Here is a 16,194-nt window from a genome sequence, read left to right on the forward strand (position 1 = left end):
GTCACAGATTTTTAATTTTCTTTTCTGGGTTAGCTGGTGAACATAATAGAGCATTTAGCAGCTAAAGAGCCAGATATTTTCCTTTAGGAGTTGGTAGAAGGTAGAAAGAGTGTTAGCAGTAGCTTCGGTGCAAGGTGTTTCTAGCGCGTGAAAGGCAACACCTCACATTTGCTTTCTTGGAAACGACCCATGGATGTATTAAGGAGAAGTTCATTCCTATGAGAGTCAGCGCTGCCAAGTTTTGATTTCAGTTGGGTATAAGATTTGTTCCCTGGGGTTCGGGGGGTGCACTGTGCTGCTGCCAGAAGAGCCGCTCACTTAGATTACTCTGAGCAGAATGCATGGGTATAAATTACAATATATATTTGTGTATATTTCTCACTTTCCCCCCTGATGGTCTGAATAACTCGCTGCTGCAGGGTGCAGCTCTGTCTTGTCTGTCTGTGTCTTCTTTTTCTTTTCTTTTTTTTTAGTCTCATTGTTAGTTTGTGGGACTTAACATGTCTAGAAAGTTACTCAGTTGGTGCATGAAGACAAACAATCATCCTCTGGTTATAAAGAAAAAGAGAACAATATGTTGTTTGACACTTCTTGATTGTGGGTCCCATTGAGCATGCTCAGTAGAGACTTCCGGTTGGCTCTCCGCTCACTTGGATAAAATAATTGAGTCATGACTTTCCAAATGTTATCGGACCAAGTGGATCAAATTCTGACAATAAAACGGTTCATTAACACTCATTTTCCAGTTGCTCCTTTCCCAGTGTGCATCATGTAACCAGGAAGTTGTAATTACACATTTTGGCCACTATGTCAGATTGTCTTTACAGCCCCGACACTGTTCCTGGATGTTTTAAAAGGTCCTGGCTCCAAATGGAAAAGACGTTGCCAACTATAAATGTGCAGCTCTGAGCTTCAAACTGGCTCCAATGAAAAACCAATGGGTGACCAATGACTGTCGTAGCTTGTTGCTGCTGCTAAAATTAGTCAAATGTGTGTAGCATATCAAACTACAAATGTTATTAAGCATAAATAAACAAGTTTCAACCATAAAATTTGATACAGTTTTATACCTGGTTCACTTTTATCTGGGGATCGGCTGTTTAATTGACTTCGCCAAGATGCCATCTGGGTTTTACACTGATTGATGTAATGTGCTTTTGCGACCACTAGGTGGCACAAAAAAGAGTTAAAAAGTTAACGAATGAAGACAACAAGTCAAAGTTAAGCAGAATGAAGTAGAAGGTCCAGCAAACCCAAAATGTAACGTCTCCATATGAGGACTCGGGAGGTTAAAGTTAAAAGTTTAAGTTAAATCAAGGTTTATTCATTGTGACTAGTATCTGCTCTAACTTATCTGGAAACCTGTGTTGTTTTGGGGCTTTTCAGTGACTGATATTCGATGGATTCATAGCTCATCAAAGTCCTTTCCTCCCTGTGCTGAGGAGCTGACAGGAGCGGACAGCTGAGCGTAATCCTCCGCCGAGCAGATGCTCAGCGCTCTGATATGTAGGACATGCTCGCAGGTTTGATCTCTCTCTCTCTCTGTTTCTGTGTGTAATGTGTAGAGCCGACGGTCTTTGGAGCAGTAATCCTGGGCTCTTACACCGAGGCCCTCAGAGGCCCTGAGTGTCAGCAACACATTTTTCTCTCCCACACACACACACACACATTCAGACACACACACAGGCAGCATCAGTGACACCTCAGAGCTAAATTTACCAGGAGTGACAGCGACAGGTGACCGAGCTCCTCCACAGACTCGGACAGAGGAGGTCACAGGGTATGAGACTGTGAGTGTGTTGATGGGACGGAGGGGGCGGCGTTTGAGCGTCGGGGTCTGATGAGTGTAACCTACCTCGGCTCAGAGGAGAGATTTCAGATCCAAACGCAGCCCAGTTTTGGGTTCCTCTCTTCCTAAGCCAGCTGGTCTGGCTTAACGTCGATTCTTTTACCTTTTTTTCCTCCGTTTTTTTATTATAAAAAACATCCTTTCTTGTTTGATACAAGGGATTGACTGACTGACACAAACCCACAGCTGGAGCTGAAGGGGGAAACTTCCAGGTGAAGACTGAACAATAAGCTGGTGAGTGACCTCTAACTGAAGCAGTGTGTGTGTTTGTGAAGAAGATCGGATGCTGATAGATTATCTGTGTTAGTTTGAAATGTTCAGTATGTTGAAGGTTTAACGCTTCGTTTCAGGAAACTTGATTTATGAGTCAAAAAGTCTTAATAAGAAGAACCAGAGCTTTGTCAGTTAATTGTTTTAATATATTACTAGTTGAACTTTACTCTCACAGGACTTTAAGATATGAGTCCTATTAGAAGTCTTAATTAGAAGTGTATCATTGTCAATTAATCAATATTTTTTGTTAGTTATTTAGCTTCTTTTTTTTCTCGATAGGTGAACTTTACTCACACATGACGTACTTGGCTTCTGGCACTTTTAGCACTTCACGCGGTTGTCTTCATGGCTCAAAGAGTATAAATACGTAGGACTAGAGCTTTGTTAATTCATTGTTTTAGTAACTATTAGAGGAACTACTCTCACATGACGGCTTGGCTTAAAGATACGAGTCAGAAAAGTCTTAATTAGGACTGTTGTGTTGTTATTTTTGTTAGTTATTTAGCATTTTTTCAAGCTTGTAAATGTAAAATAGGGGAAGTTTAGTCACACAGGACATATTTGACTTCAGGAAACTTGGAGTTTTAATCAGTTCTAGAAAACAAAAATGTAGATTTAGATGTTTCACAGACTGCAGTCGGAGCTGAAATGTAGAACTGGATTACAGCAGTCATGATTGATTCGTCTTCAGACCACCTGGTGGCAGTAAATACAAAATGGATCTTTAAAAAAGTAGATTTTTTGAACCTGGTAGAAAAGAATTACTAATTTAGATCAATTACGCAGCAACATTATCGTTCATTTGTAATCGTATTTCTGTCCAGCTGTTGAATTCACTCTCTTTTAGCTCTGTTTTTGGTCTCCACCAGCTACCGTATCAACTAGACTGCATTTATTAAATGATTTTCTAGTCTAACGGCTTCTCATAGCACTCTGCAACAGGTGCCGACATTTACACAGTCACACACCAATAGTGAAGACATCGGGAATGATTTATGGTTCGGTATCCTGCCCAAATACGCTTCGACATGCTGACTGAGGAGTCGGGGATCGAACCACCGACCCTAAATAATTAAGAATATCTGGGTTTTTAGCTGCTAAATGCTCCGCTTTGTTCACCAGCTAGTCTTTAACTTTCTTTGTCTGACCAATGCCAACATTTAAAAGTCAGATAACAACAAATCAACCACTTATATTTTATTTAAATATAAATGTTTTTACTCAGGATTGATATTTATGTAGTTTTTAAATATCGGACACAATATTAGAAATTAGAAATTGTGTAATTAAAATAAACTGCACAGCTTGAAACTGACTTATAAGGAAAATTGAGCGGTATTTGAATTTCAACAATAAGTCGATTATATGATATACATATTTTTGGCAGTTATTTGCTTCCATACATTTAATAATCCTTTTAATTCCCTTTAAAAATGAATTATGAATTTCTGTATTATAATTTCTTATCATTAAAGACAGTGATGTTAGCTGTAATTTCCCGGCTGCTTTATCAGTTTAGCTCCGTTTATCAGCTGAGATCATTGGTGAGAGAACAAAGACTGAACCGAAACATTGAGCTAAAACAGGCCGAGAGCTGCGATGAAGCAACTCCTTCCACATTATACCGTAGTCCTTTAATCCTTTATTAATACAACAAATATTGATTAGTGCAGCTTTAATTATTGTTTTTGTCAGGTTTTAGCAATATTAATTTACTTCTGACAGCTGGAGCTTGTTTTATCATAGTGACTGACATTATGAATATGCTGATAACGTGGTTTTAAAAGTTGACTTGAATGATGTTTTGTGTCCTGAATTATATATCAGTGAAAATTATACGTTTTGATTTGTTTCTGGATTTGAAACATTTGAATTTCAGCTTTTTATAAATACATGGTCGCCCATAAATTTTTTACCTCTTTCCATGAAATGATTGTGAAAATGTGATTTATTCTTGATAGATAAAATGTATATATTCTCAAAATTGTATTGATCAATTTCATTGCACCTGGTCAAAGGTGATTACTTATGTGTATAAATAGAAAATAAAAAGAGGAATGTGTCTGAAAACAAAATTATTCCAACTTTATGGGCGACCGTATATGTTTAAAATTGGTAAATTGATGAAAATGTGAAATTCAAATATTAAATTCAAATTCAGTTTACATATTTATAGAAACATTATATGATATATATGATATGATATAAGATATGATACATGATACGATATATGATATAATATATGACTTAATATGATATATGATGATATGAGATATATTTATGTCATATTTTTTAAACATGTGTAATTTATTGTGTAGTTTTGATCTATGAAATGTGTCGTAATTTAAGTTATTTTGCTCCTGAAATAAAAAAAATCTCATCCACTAACAAGTAATTATGATTATTTTAATATGTATTTAACCTCCAATCACAAACTGAAAGCTTCCCTTTGTTTTTTTAATTATGCTCTCATTAATTATCAAACAGATTTTAATTGAACTTTTTAGTAAAACTTGAACAAATATACATTTTGGTGAGATCAGAAAGACTCAATCTAATTATTAGTAGAACAATAACAAACATGAATACATGTGTTTGACGTCATGTGATCTATTAAACAAGAGAGAGACAGACCAAATTATTAATCTGTTAATCAAGAAAATAATTTATTGCTGCCGTTAATTAATAATTGAAGCTTTCAGACCTCCTGATGCAGAAAGGAAAACATGATCAGAGCTTTGTGTGTGAAGTTACAACAAATCATGCAACTATTGTTCAGACCAGATGAAAACCTGCAAAACATCTGTGAACATCTGTGTGGACGTGCAAAATATCATGTTTTCATTCAGTGGTGAAAATGAGAGGAATTTAGCAGGTTTTTTTAAGTTTTTATTATACTTTATAGTTTTATTTTTGGCTTTCATGTTCGACGTTACACACACATGTTGCAGCTTGAACCGGATTCTCACCTGAGGTCCTTCGGCGGGTCACAGTTACAACACGCACACAAACAAGATGAAACACATAATACACAATAATACTTTATGTAACTGTGACTGTGTGACGTGGAGACATGAAGCCTCCAGAGTTCAGACTTTACTGTGACCCAAAGTTCAACTTTATAAGTGAAAAATGTTCAATTATTCAGAGATTTTTAAAATTAGAAGTTAAAAGTTGAATGATGTTAATTAATCTGCAACTAGTTTTGTCATTTTGACACATTTTTCAAATAAAATTGTCAAAAATATGCACATATTTGCAGCTTTTTTCTGTTTTCTACAATTGTGAAGTGAAACATTTTTGGTTGTAAATTGATTTCAGACTCTTTCTCAGACAAAACACAATGTTCAATATTCAGACATGTTCACATATGTTGACATATTCAAAGATTTTTTTATTTAATTATTAAATAAAGTCAAATTGTTAGGTAGTTATGTGAATGAGTTGTCACTTAATCAATTAATCTGCAACCATTTTTTTTAATTGATTAATAATTTTGACAGTTTTCAAGCAAAAATGCCAACAACAACAAAAAAGAAGTTAGTTCCAGCTTCTTATATGTGAAGATGTGCTGCTTTTTTCTGTTTTCTATAATTGTAAATTGAAAAAAATGTTGATTTTAAATGGATTTCAGACAAAACAGAAGTTTCCTTGTACTTATGGGACACTGAGATGGGCATTTATTAGCCAACTACTTTTAATGTTTTCATAGATTCAGTGTTTAATCAACAAAACTTTATCTAGATTAATTGATTACACAAATAAAGTTAGTTGCAGCCCCCAAATCAAACTAATGTTACATGTCTGCAATACAAAAACACACATCTGTATAAAACATACAAACAGCAGTAAAGTAACACAAATACAGCACTTTCACTAGTCTCCACTGAGCGGCAGCAGTGCACCTGAACACACACTGGTACAGCTGAACAATAAATATTTAAACCTTCACAGTTCAGACAACATGAACCTGTTGAAAATAAGACAAACAACTAATTTAAACACACAAACTTTCATTTTGATCATTTTAATTGATTATTTACTGATCTGATCTCTTTTTTTTTGTGTGTGTGTGTGTGTGTGTGTGTGTGTGTGTGTGTGTGTGTGATGATGATGATGATGATGATGATGATGATGATGATGATGATGCCTCCTGACGTCCAGGTGCACGCTGAGAGAAGCGCGTGCAGCAGGAGAGCCACCGCTGGACGGAGAAAACAGAGACATGCGGAACTGAGAGAAGAGAGGTAAGCTCAATCCTCCTCCTCCTCCTCCTCCTCCTGCTGGGATAGAGTGTGTGTGTCTGTGTCTGTCTGTGTGTGAGTGTGTGTGTGTGTGTGCGTGCGTGATGCGGAGCGTGCGGGGTTCCCACGCCATATGACTGATAAACAACAGGAAACAAGCGCGAGCAGGACAATCCTCCTCTCCTCACATCAGTCAGAAGTAACTTGAACACATCACGCGGTTGTGTTCAAGTGTCTCCGGTGCTTCTTACCGGGGTTGGTTGTAGTTTGGAGTCTGGAGTTGGAGCTCAGTTAACGGGCTTTTCTTTTTTTTTAGTGTGTGTGTGTTTGTGCGTGTATGTGTGGAGCTGCTACCGGGACCGGTGGACTTTCATCCGGCAGAGACTGGTGGAAACAGTCGGTAACTTTGTTTCTGTGACAGACCTTTTAATGCCACATGAGGAATTAAAGCAGGACTGTTGTTACTTTTTCTACAGCAGCAAACCGGTAAGAGAATAAAATCTGCTGTTAAATAGTTGAGAGAAAAGTTATTGATCAAAGATGTGTTTTATCTGGAGGAGACGTTGGTCAGTTTATGTTCATGATCTTCTGTTAAATAGACTTCTAGATACGTTTATTTGCTTTATGGACACTGAAGATGAAGCAGAGTATATTGACCATCAGTGGTAAATAGATATAAAGCTCTTTTTTTAGTCTACAGACCTCTTAAAGCGCTTCACAATACAAGCCAACATTCACCCATTCACACATACTCACTGATGGCAGACGCTGCTGTTAAAGCTGCCAACCTGCTCATCAGGTTTACAGTGTTTTCTAAGGCTCACTCACCCATTCACACACTCTTACAGTCACACACACACACACATTTTGGGTTCGGTATCAGGGGATCGAACCACTGACCTTCTGAACCACTGTGGTTTAAAGTAACTGAATACATTTACAAGTAGTACTTCCTTACTTGTACTTTACTGTAGTATTTCCATGTGATGCTACTTTCTACATCTCAGAGGGAAATATTGTACTTTCTACTCCACTACATTTATTTGACAGTTTTAGTTACTTTTCAGATGAAGATTTGACACAATGGATAATATAACAAGCTTTTAAAATACAACACATTGTTAAAGATGAAACCAAAAAGCAGTGTGTAGTCTGCTCACATTTCAGATGTCTATGAGTTGTTAACAGCTCCACCAAATAGTGATTTTTCCCTCTAAACTTCTCACATGCTTTCATTTCAATAAATGTTCAAATGATCCAATATTTCAGCAAAAAATCAAAGATTAGAGAAAAAGTCCAAAAACTGAAAACACATTTGTGTATCAGAACTTAGTTTTTTCTTCTTTCCTCTTCCATTAATCATCTCACCACCCCTCACATTTATCTGCTGACCCTTTGGAGGGGCCCCACCCCTAGGTTGGGAACCACTGGACTAAACTAGCTAACTGTATATAAAGTAGTGTAAACTAGCTCCACCTCCAGCAGCTACAACAGTAACATGCTGCTCTAACACTGATGCTTCACTATTAATAATCTAATGATGTCATATATAATAATATATCAGTCAGAGGGACCAAACCACTACTTTTACTGTAATACTGCATACTACATCACTCATAATACTGCAGTACTTTTACTGTAATACTGCATACTACATCACTCATAATACTGCAGTACTTTTACTGTAATACTGCATACTACATCACTCATAATACTGCAGTACATTTACTGTAATACTGCATACTACATCACTCATAATACTGCAGTACATTTACTGTAATACTGCATACTACATCACTCATAATACTGCAGTACATTTACTGTAATAGGATCTTTCATGAAGGACTTAATTAAGAGTTTGTACATAGTTGTGTTGGTACTTTTACTGCAGTAAAGCATCTGAACACTGACATTGATACTCACACAGTTGATCAAACAGAAGTATGAGGCGAGTGTCTGTATCCTATAAAGATGTTGCACATGTCGGTGTGATATGGTACACTTATGCTGAGCATGTGGTGTGGCACTCTGAGCCACAAAGTGACTCATTCACTGCTTATAGAGGGCTGTCCCGAACCAAACCACATGCATCAGATCAGGTTTCCTGCATGTCGATCCGAGACCTCCAAAAGAAACTTTAACCAGTAATTCAGTCTGCATTTGTTTTAAGTTGATGATACACTTTGTTGTCACATTGCTCTGTCTCATACATCGCAGCCTGATTTACGTACCGTCTGCATTTTGCCGACAGTTATTCGAAAGTCAGCTGTTTGTTGATGGATTCAGTTACTCATGCTGACTTTAAGAAGAGTTTGATTTTTTTTGGGGGGGGGGATTTCTGTGTTCGTGTTTAGGATAGGATGGCTCCGACTTGACTGCCTGTTTTCTCTCCGCTGTTATAAAAGAAGTTCGTCATGACATATTGTAGCTTCCAGTCAGAAGGGGTTCAGACAGACGAGAGTTTGTGCGCAAGGCGATACAGTCGAACACATACCTGCCGGCGATCGGTGTGTACTGTATGTTACTGATGGTATTTACTGGTTGTCATGTGGTGATATAGCTGTAGGGGGGTTATGAAAAGGTTGCATCCACAATGAGCTTTCAGAGATGATAAAGTACCTAAGAAGTAGTAAGAAAGGTCAGTCAAACAATCTGTAAGTCTTTCCTTAATTTAGTTCTCAAACCTTGGAGACTCTGGTTGGTTTTCATCCTTGTTCGTATTAGTTTGGGTTAATCTGAAAACACCAATCAGACCTAGTATCGTAACGTCTCCCAATCAAATGATACCTGCAATAGATCCTTCTTTGGACCCAACGCTAGAAAATATGACTATTTGTGTGGACTTGCTCACAGCCAATCAACTCAAGTGTTCTTCGATTAATAAATATTAATAATTTGAAGACTTTCAAAATGCATTTGTGTGTAAAACTCATCTAGATGTGGAGCAGTGGTGGCATTTTAATGCTTCTATTCACATGATGGGTATCTAATGAAGTACTCAATTGGTGGTATCACTTTAACCCTCCTGTTGTCCTCGAGTCAAGGAAGGAAGGAAGAAGGAAAGATGGAAGGAAAGGAGGGGGATAGGGAGGAAAGGAAATAAGGAAGGGAGGAAGGAAGGATGGAAGGAAGGAAAGGAGGGAGGAAGGGAGGAAAAGAAAGAAAGAAAGGAAGGATGGATGGAAGTTTAGGAAGGAATGATGGAAGGGAGGAAGAAGGAAGGAAAGGAAAGGAAGGAGGGAGGGAGGACGGACAGACGGAAGGAAGGAGGGAAGGAAGGAAGGAAGGAAAGGAGGGAGGAAGGAAGGGAGGAAAAGAAAGAAGGATGGAAGGTAGGAAGGAATGATGGAAGGGAGGAAGGAAAGGAGGGAGGAAGGAAGGAAGGAAGGAAGGAAGGAAGGAAGGAAAGAACAGACAGTCAAAACAGACAGGGTCAATTTGACCCGGGATTGGTGTTGGTAGGCAGCCATTGTTGCAGCCCTGCTATAGAAAGATAAAATCATTACTTTATGATCATAACATAACATCATCTGACAGAATAAATAAAAAATACTGGTTAATGACAGCAGCTGTGGCGTTAATGCAAAGCACAAAGAAGCATAAAGACACGTTTGTGGCAGCAGATGCTTTGTGGTTGTTCTTATTCTGTATAAAACAACCTTTTGTTGCTTCTAACGTTGTCTGTAATCACTCGTTTTATAAGTCGATTAAGCACAGTCGCTGTCATTAACCTGTCTTTTGTTTATATTGTCTGACTGTGTCGTTGGGATCGTAATGAAAGCTGGTCAACACAGTTTGTTATCTGACGAGACTGAAAAAAATATGCAAATGAGAACAATTAAACATTGAATTTACCTGTATTAAAACACAGTTGAGCGGCTTAACAGACTGGGTTTGTTAATTAGTGAGTTTTACAGGTGTTGGTAGGTGTATCGTTTCCCTTGTTTCCAGCTTTTATGCAAAGCTGAGTTAACTTGCTGCTGAAAGTCGTTACATATTTCAACCGTCTCATCTAGTTCCTTAAAATGTTGAACTGTCCCTTTAATTATTCAGCCCTTGTTGAAGTTGAATAGTAATTTGTGGCTCATGGTTTTCTCCCTCTCTACATAAAAAGTTAAATTCTCCTGTTAAAGTCCTTATAAAGACATTGACTCCTTCTCCCTCATTAAAGATTCAAGAATCTATGAATATGCAAATATTTTCTAAAGTTTTAACAGCTGGGCAGCAGATGTCTCCTCCTTCACTGTAAAGTCTCAGGCCTCAAGTTTCCACATCACACTTGTGTAAGTTGGATATTGGACCTGACTTGACTCCCAAACTATTTATAATGTCACAAATCCATCTCGTAATCCCGCCTCCTGAATATTGGATTTTTAATGAGGAACTTTTTCACTTTCAAAGCAGATTAATGTGAAAACCAGGGGTGTCAAACGTTAGTTCCAGATATACATAGAAACCAATTTGATCTCAAGTGGGGTGGAAAAGGGTTAGAGTTACTTCATTAAAAAATAATGTAAATGTTTCCTGATCTCCATGATTCCCCAGATGAAATGTAATATTTAGAACAATTGTATTCCATTACCTTTATTTAATATAAAAAGTTATTATGGTACATGGTAATTATTTGGTAAAAAAAAAGTTTTTATGGTTACACCACTTAGACATTTTTGCCATAATCCTCTAATAAATTCTCTCAAAATGGATTAAAAGCAGAAATTTGATGCTGGGTCCACAAAAAAAGAATGTGTGCAAGTTATTCATACGTTTATTTTCACATTTGAACCCCTTTAAATTTGATTAAACCACATGGACACAAAAAACCCTCATTAACCCGTGAATGTTTTAAGAAAAAACCTCTTAAGCAGTATTTTACATGAAGTCGGCTCCTCACAGTTCAACCTGCAGCATCATACTTTGCAAAGTTATCCAGTGGGCCGGATTGGACCTCTTGGCGGCCCGATTCTGGCCCGTGAACCGTATGTTTGACGCCCTTGGTGAAAACAAACTGTGCACATACATCATCCTGCACAGAGAAGAAAGAGAACAAACATCCAACTGAAGGAACAAGAAGAAAGAAAATAAAAAAACATGTTTTTGAGCAGGGAGGGAGAGTTTAATAACTTTCATTACATTCAGAGCTGGTTTTGGCTCCTTCCTGGTTTTTCTTTCTTCTTTTCTTTATAAATCAATCTAGAGTTCAGTTCCAGGTAGGTCTAAAAAAAACTTCGCATCAGGCTTCCTGAAAGTGCTCGGTACAGAGAGAGGCAGAGTCGATCACATGGGACCATTCACAGCTGTCCATCCACCTCTAGTCTGTCACCCCCCCCCCCCCCCCCAAACCTTCAGACTCAGAGACATGCAGAGTGTCCTGCCAAGCAATACAAGGTTACTGCCACATGTCGCCTGTTAGCTGTTGCTCCCTTCACCATAAAAAACGTACAGCACACATATGCAAACAGTCAGACTCTCACTGAGGTCCAAACGTGTTGGAAAGTAATCAGAGGGGAGCAGCTGAGGAGAGCGTGAGATGGCTGATTTCCATCTCTTCCTCTGTTCAACAGACGCTCTCTCTCTCGTCTGTGAACCAGAAAACCGGTCGTATTGTTGTTTGGGGTAAAAAGTTCAGCCTTTTTTATTTTTGGCGTGTTTCTTTTTACACGGCGTCTATAAATAGCGAGGGAGTTTTGTGAGTTGGGTGGAGTTTTTGCTGTCATCCTGGAGAAGATCAAGCTTGCTGCGCGTTCAATCACACACACACACACACACACGCAGAGTTTCATTGTTTTATGCAACGGCTTCATGAGGCCTAAAATTCCCCCCCGTTACTACAACATGCTGAGTGTGCTCGTCTGTGAGAGCTCTAAATTTAAACCGTGTTGATCCTTGTCCTGTTTTCCTGAAGCGAGGAAGGCAGCATGACTCAGACACCAGATATTCATGTAATGCTCTCCGGCTGACATGTTGCTGCTTGCAGATTTTTTTCCTTTTTTTTTTTTTGATAGCATCATGTCGCTCCGCTTAATCAAAGTGTTTGGTTTGTCGTCACAAAACATCATAAATTATGGCAGAAGCTGTCATCTCGCACATTCCTACTGTATAAAACACGAAGCGGAAAATAACGAGGAGGAGGAGGTGTGAATCACACCAAGCAGTGGTGTGTTCATCAGGGCTGCAACTAATCATTATTTTCATGATTATTTTCATATTAATCGATTTATTCAGTCTAAATCAGAAAATAGTCAAATCACAAGTTCCCAGAGCCCAAGATTTTTTTGTACTGAGTTTTAAAAAAAAAGAAGCAAATAAACATCAAATAAATGGTTTAAAACTCTGTATAATGTAGTTATTTAAACAGATATAAGCACTACTGAAGAGTTTATTAATGTGATGTAGTGATGAGTGATGTAGTTAAAGTATTACAGTTAAAGTAGTGGTTTGGTCTCTGACTGTGGTGAGATGATTAATGGGAGAGGAAAGAAGAAAAAACTAAGTTCTGATACACAAATGTGTTTTCAGTTTTTGGACTTTTTCTCTAATCTTTGATTTTTGCTGAAATATTGGATCATTTGAACATTTATTTACACTGCTTTTTGGTTTCATCTTTAACAATTTGTTGTATTTTAAACGCTGGTTTTAGCATCCATTGTGTCAAATCTTCATTTAAAAAGTAACCAAAGCTGTCAGATATATAAAATCATCCCAGTGGAAAATACAGACTCAGTTCCACATCATAGTAAACTGATTATTTTTGTATTTTTGATGGTTGGTTGGCAAAAACATTTGACATTTGTAGACATAACTTTATAAACTTGGGTGGACATTTTTTATTATTTTTAGATTTAGCATCAAACGCCATCTTAAAAACCTCATTTTAATGATGATGATGGAAATTAAACGAAAGCATCATTTGAACATTAGAGGAGTTGTGTTGACTTAAAAGGAGCACCACAGTCATTTTTTAAAATCCTTTTTACTCGGAGAACAACACCTCCGTCATCTTCTTACGTCGTCTTTTCTCCAATCCCGGTTTCATTCTCCATTTTCATCCTCGGAGCCTTGAAGGCTGGCACCTCCTGAAAGAAAGCACGCTGTCACGACGTCACCAAGCTGCCAAAAAAAACCTGCTGTGTGTGTTTGGGTTTGTGTGCGTTTTCCCTCAGCGTGTGTGAACATCCACTTAACTTGGTGACCCAAGCTCTTAAGCGCCACTTTAGGAGCAAGACCCAGGTCACATGGCACACACACATTGACAGTCCTGCACAGGTGGAGCTTTAATCTACCTTTACAGTACAACACATTGAGTGTTTCCCCACTCGTCCTGTGCTTCCTGCCCTCTGGCACACATGAGATTAAACAAGATCATCACAGATAAATGAAATCCTCGGGTAAAGTAAGTCCCACTGAACGATGTCAATGTGTGTTTCATGTGTGTGTTCAGATTTGACTGAGTTATGAAAGATCTTCAGTCTTACAGTTAAAAATGCAAGTTCAGTTACAAGGAGTACAAAGAATAGTCAGTTATTTATTGTTTCATGCACATACATAAGCCAAACCTACATGGACTTATAATAAGACACCAGCATTAGGTTGCAATGGTGAAATGTTAAAGACAAGACCAAAATATTTTACATTACAAACAAAAAACGGTGTCTTCTGCTCTTCAAATAAAACCATCCACAGAAAAGCTGATGTTTTTATAATGATCAGAAGTTATAGTCCCTCTGCGATGTTCATCCTGTCTGAATGAAGCTAAAGAGAACAATCTTATTTTCTCAAACGTTTCCTAAATCGTGTTTGATCGCACAGTGTAATAACTACAGAATGACGACATTGGCGTTTACGGTCTCAACGAAGGCTCGATATACGTCACAAAAGAAGTGCGTCAACCATTGTGCTTACAAAAGAGGAAGAGGATAACGGCTTTAGTTTCCCCCAGTAGCTATTGGTGGCTTTATTTAGGGCTGAGCAACATGGGGAGAAAAAAAATCTAATATAATGATATTCTTGATGAAATACCTCAATATCAATATTACAACACTATTGAATGGGATGACTATTAGTGGTTTTACTAAATATTTACCAAAAAAAATCATCAGTCATGTGGATATAATGATGAAATGAGTAAAGACAAATAATATAACAGCTTGAACCGTCTAGTAATTCAGAAATTGTTGACTGTTATGCAGCCTTTTAAACCCGGGAAAGACACTTCTGTCATATCAGGATATTACGATATCCAAAATCTAAGACAAATTTAGTCTCCTATCACCGTAAATATAACATTAATGTATAACTTGTTCGGTAGCCAGCCTCCTTCAACCGTCTTATTTTTATATGATAAATGTTGATTATTACACATTACATATTAAACCTGCTGAGTTCACCACCAATTTATCTGAGTGTCCGAATGATGAGTGTTTAAATACCGCCACTACATTTTTCACTTAAATATTCCACAATGGCATTTCCACTACTTTCTGCTAATTATTTAGAAGACGTGAGAACTACCATAGCGTGACTCTACAGCTAATGGTGACGACACAAAATGACAACGATTCGTTTTTGCCCGAAATCTTGATTTGTTGCTCACTACTGAGTGAACTATGTAGTTTTTATTATATAGTCAGTAGTTAATGAGTGAATAAGGGAGTCATTTCAGACACTAGTTTCTACAGGGCTTTCTTTCCGTTAGCTTCGGTAGCTAACGTAACGCTAGCTGAGCCAGCAGTTTCCAGTCAGACTGAACTACTTTTCATTTTGTAAAAAAACATAAACATACTACCAACACAGTTCACTTTTCTCAACTCATACTAAGGACTTTCTATCTGCTTTCATGTCTGCATTATAGACTAAACCAATCAACAAACTCAGGCTTTTTTATCTAAATGTTTTCCTCTAACGTTACTCACCCTCCACCTCGACGCCTACGCCTGCTGTAGTCACGTGTTTGTGCAAAGTAATAGCATCATTACTGAGGCTTTTTTTTCTGTTGTCAAATTTAATATAAAATTGAGACAATGCTTCTTTCTTCTCTCGGTTGTCTTTGTGCCAAACAATAATAGAGTTTAAAAGTTGTCTGTTTCCACTTTAAGTGAAATGTTAAACAGTTTTGGCGAATGTTAAAAGGTCGGCTGTGGCAGTTTTGTCTTAAAAAGAACTGTTTGTGTTTACTGTTGTTTCTACAAAGTCACAGATTTATCATTCATCACACTTTAGTCATACACACATGATATCTGAGTTGCCGACACTCTGTCTGAAACCTGAAGCCAGTGTGCAAGTTCCTTATTTTTCTGTATTGTATTTTTGTAGTTTTGACTATTATTTCTATCAGTTATGATAATATTATACTTACCAAAGTGACTGCTGAGGTCTGGGAAACACAGTGACATCACCACAGGGTTAAGGGTTAATAGCTAACATTTGTTATCAATTAATCTGCCAGTTATTTCCTCTTATTTTTAATCAATTAATCATTCAGTCTGTGAGATGTCAAACAGTTTCAGATGTCTTGTTTTGTCCAACAAGTTGTTAATGTTGTTCAAGAACACCCCAATCACCTGCTGCTGGTTTATTGGAGGTTTTACAGCAACGGAAAGAAAATTGGGGGATGCAGCTTTTGTTAATTATGCACAAAAACTATGGAAAGAACTATCTTTAGATATTGAGGAAGTAGCTCGATAAATATGTTTAAAAAAAACTTCACATTATCCTTTAACTAGCTTTTCTATCAGTCACTACTGCACTTTATTTTATCTATTGTTTTTATTCTATTTTTAGCTACTTTTACTGTGTACTATTTTTAAATTGTATTTAATTTTACATCTTATA

At 37.4% G+C, this 16,194-nt stretch overlaps 1 protein-coding gene across 1 annotated transcript in view; it reads left to right on the forward strand.

Annotated features, from left to right (window-relative positions):
- Positions 1–6,618: 6,618 nt before the first annotated feature.
- LOC133995540 (myocyte-specific enhancer factor 2C-like) overlaps positions 6,619–16,194 on the forward strand; it is a 28,094-nt gene continuing 18,518 nt past the window's right edge. Inside the window, exon 1 of the mRNA XM_062434990.1 lies at positions 6,619–6,852. The gene's annotated coding sequence lies outside the window, so the exon portion shown is untranslated. The remainder of the gene's footprint in view (positions 6,853–16,194) is intronic.

This window comes from Scomber scombrus, chromosome 15, assembly GCF_963691925.1.
Source record: "Scomber scombrus chromosome 15, fScoSco1.1, whole genome shotgun sequence".
Classification (NCBI taxonomy): domain Eukaryota; kingdom Metazoa; phylum Chordata; class Actinopteri; order Scombriformes; family Scombridae; genus Scomber; species Scomber scombrus.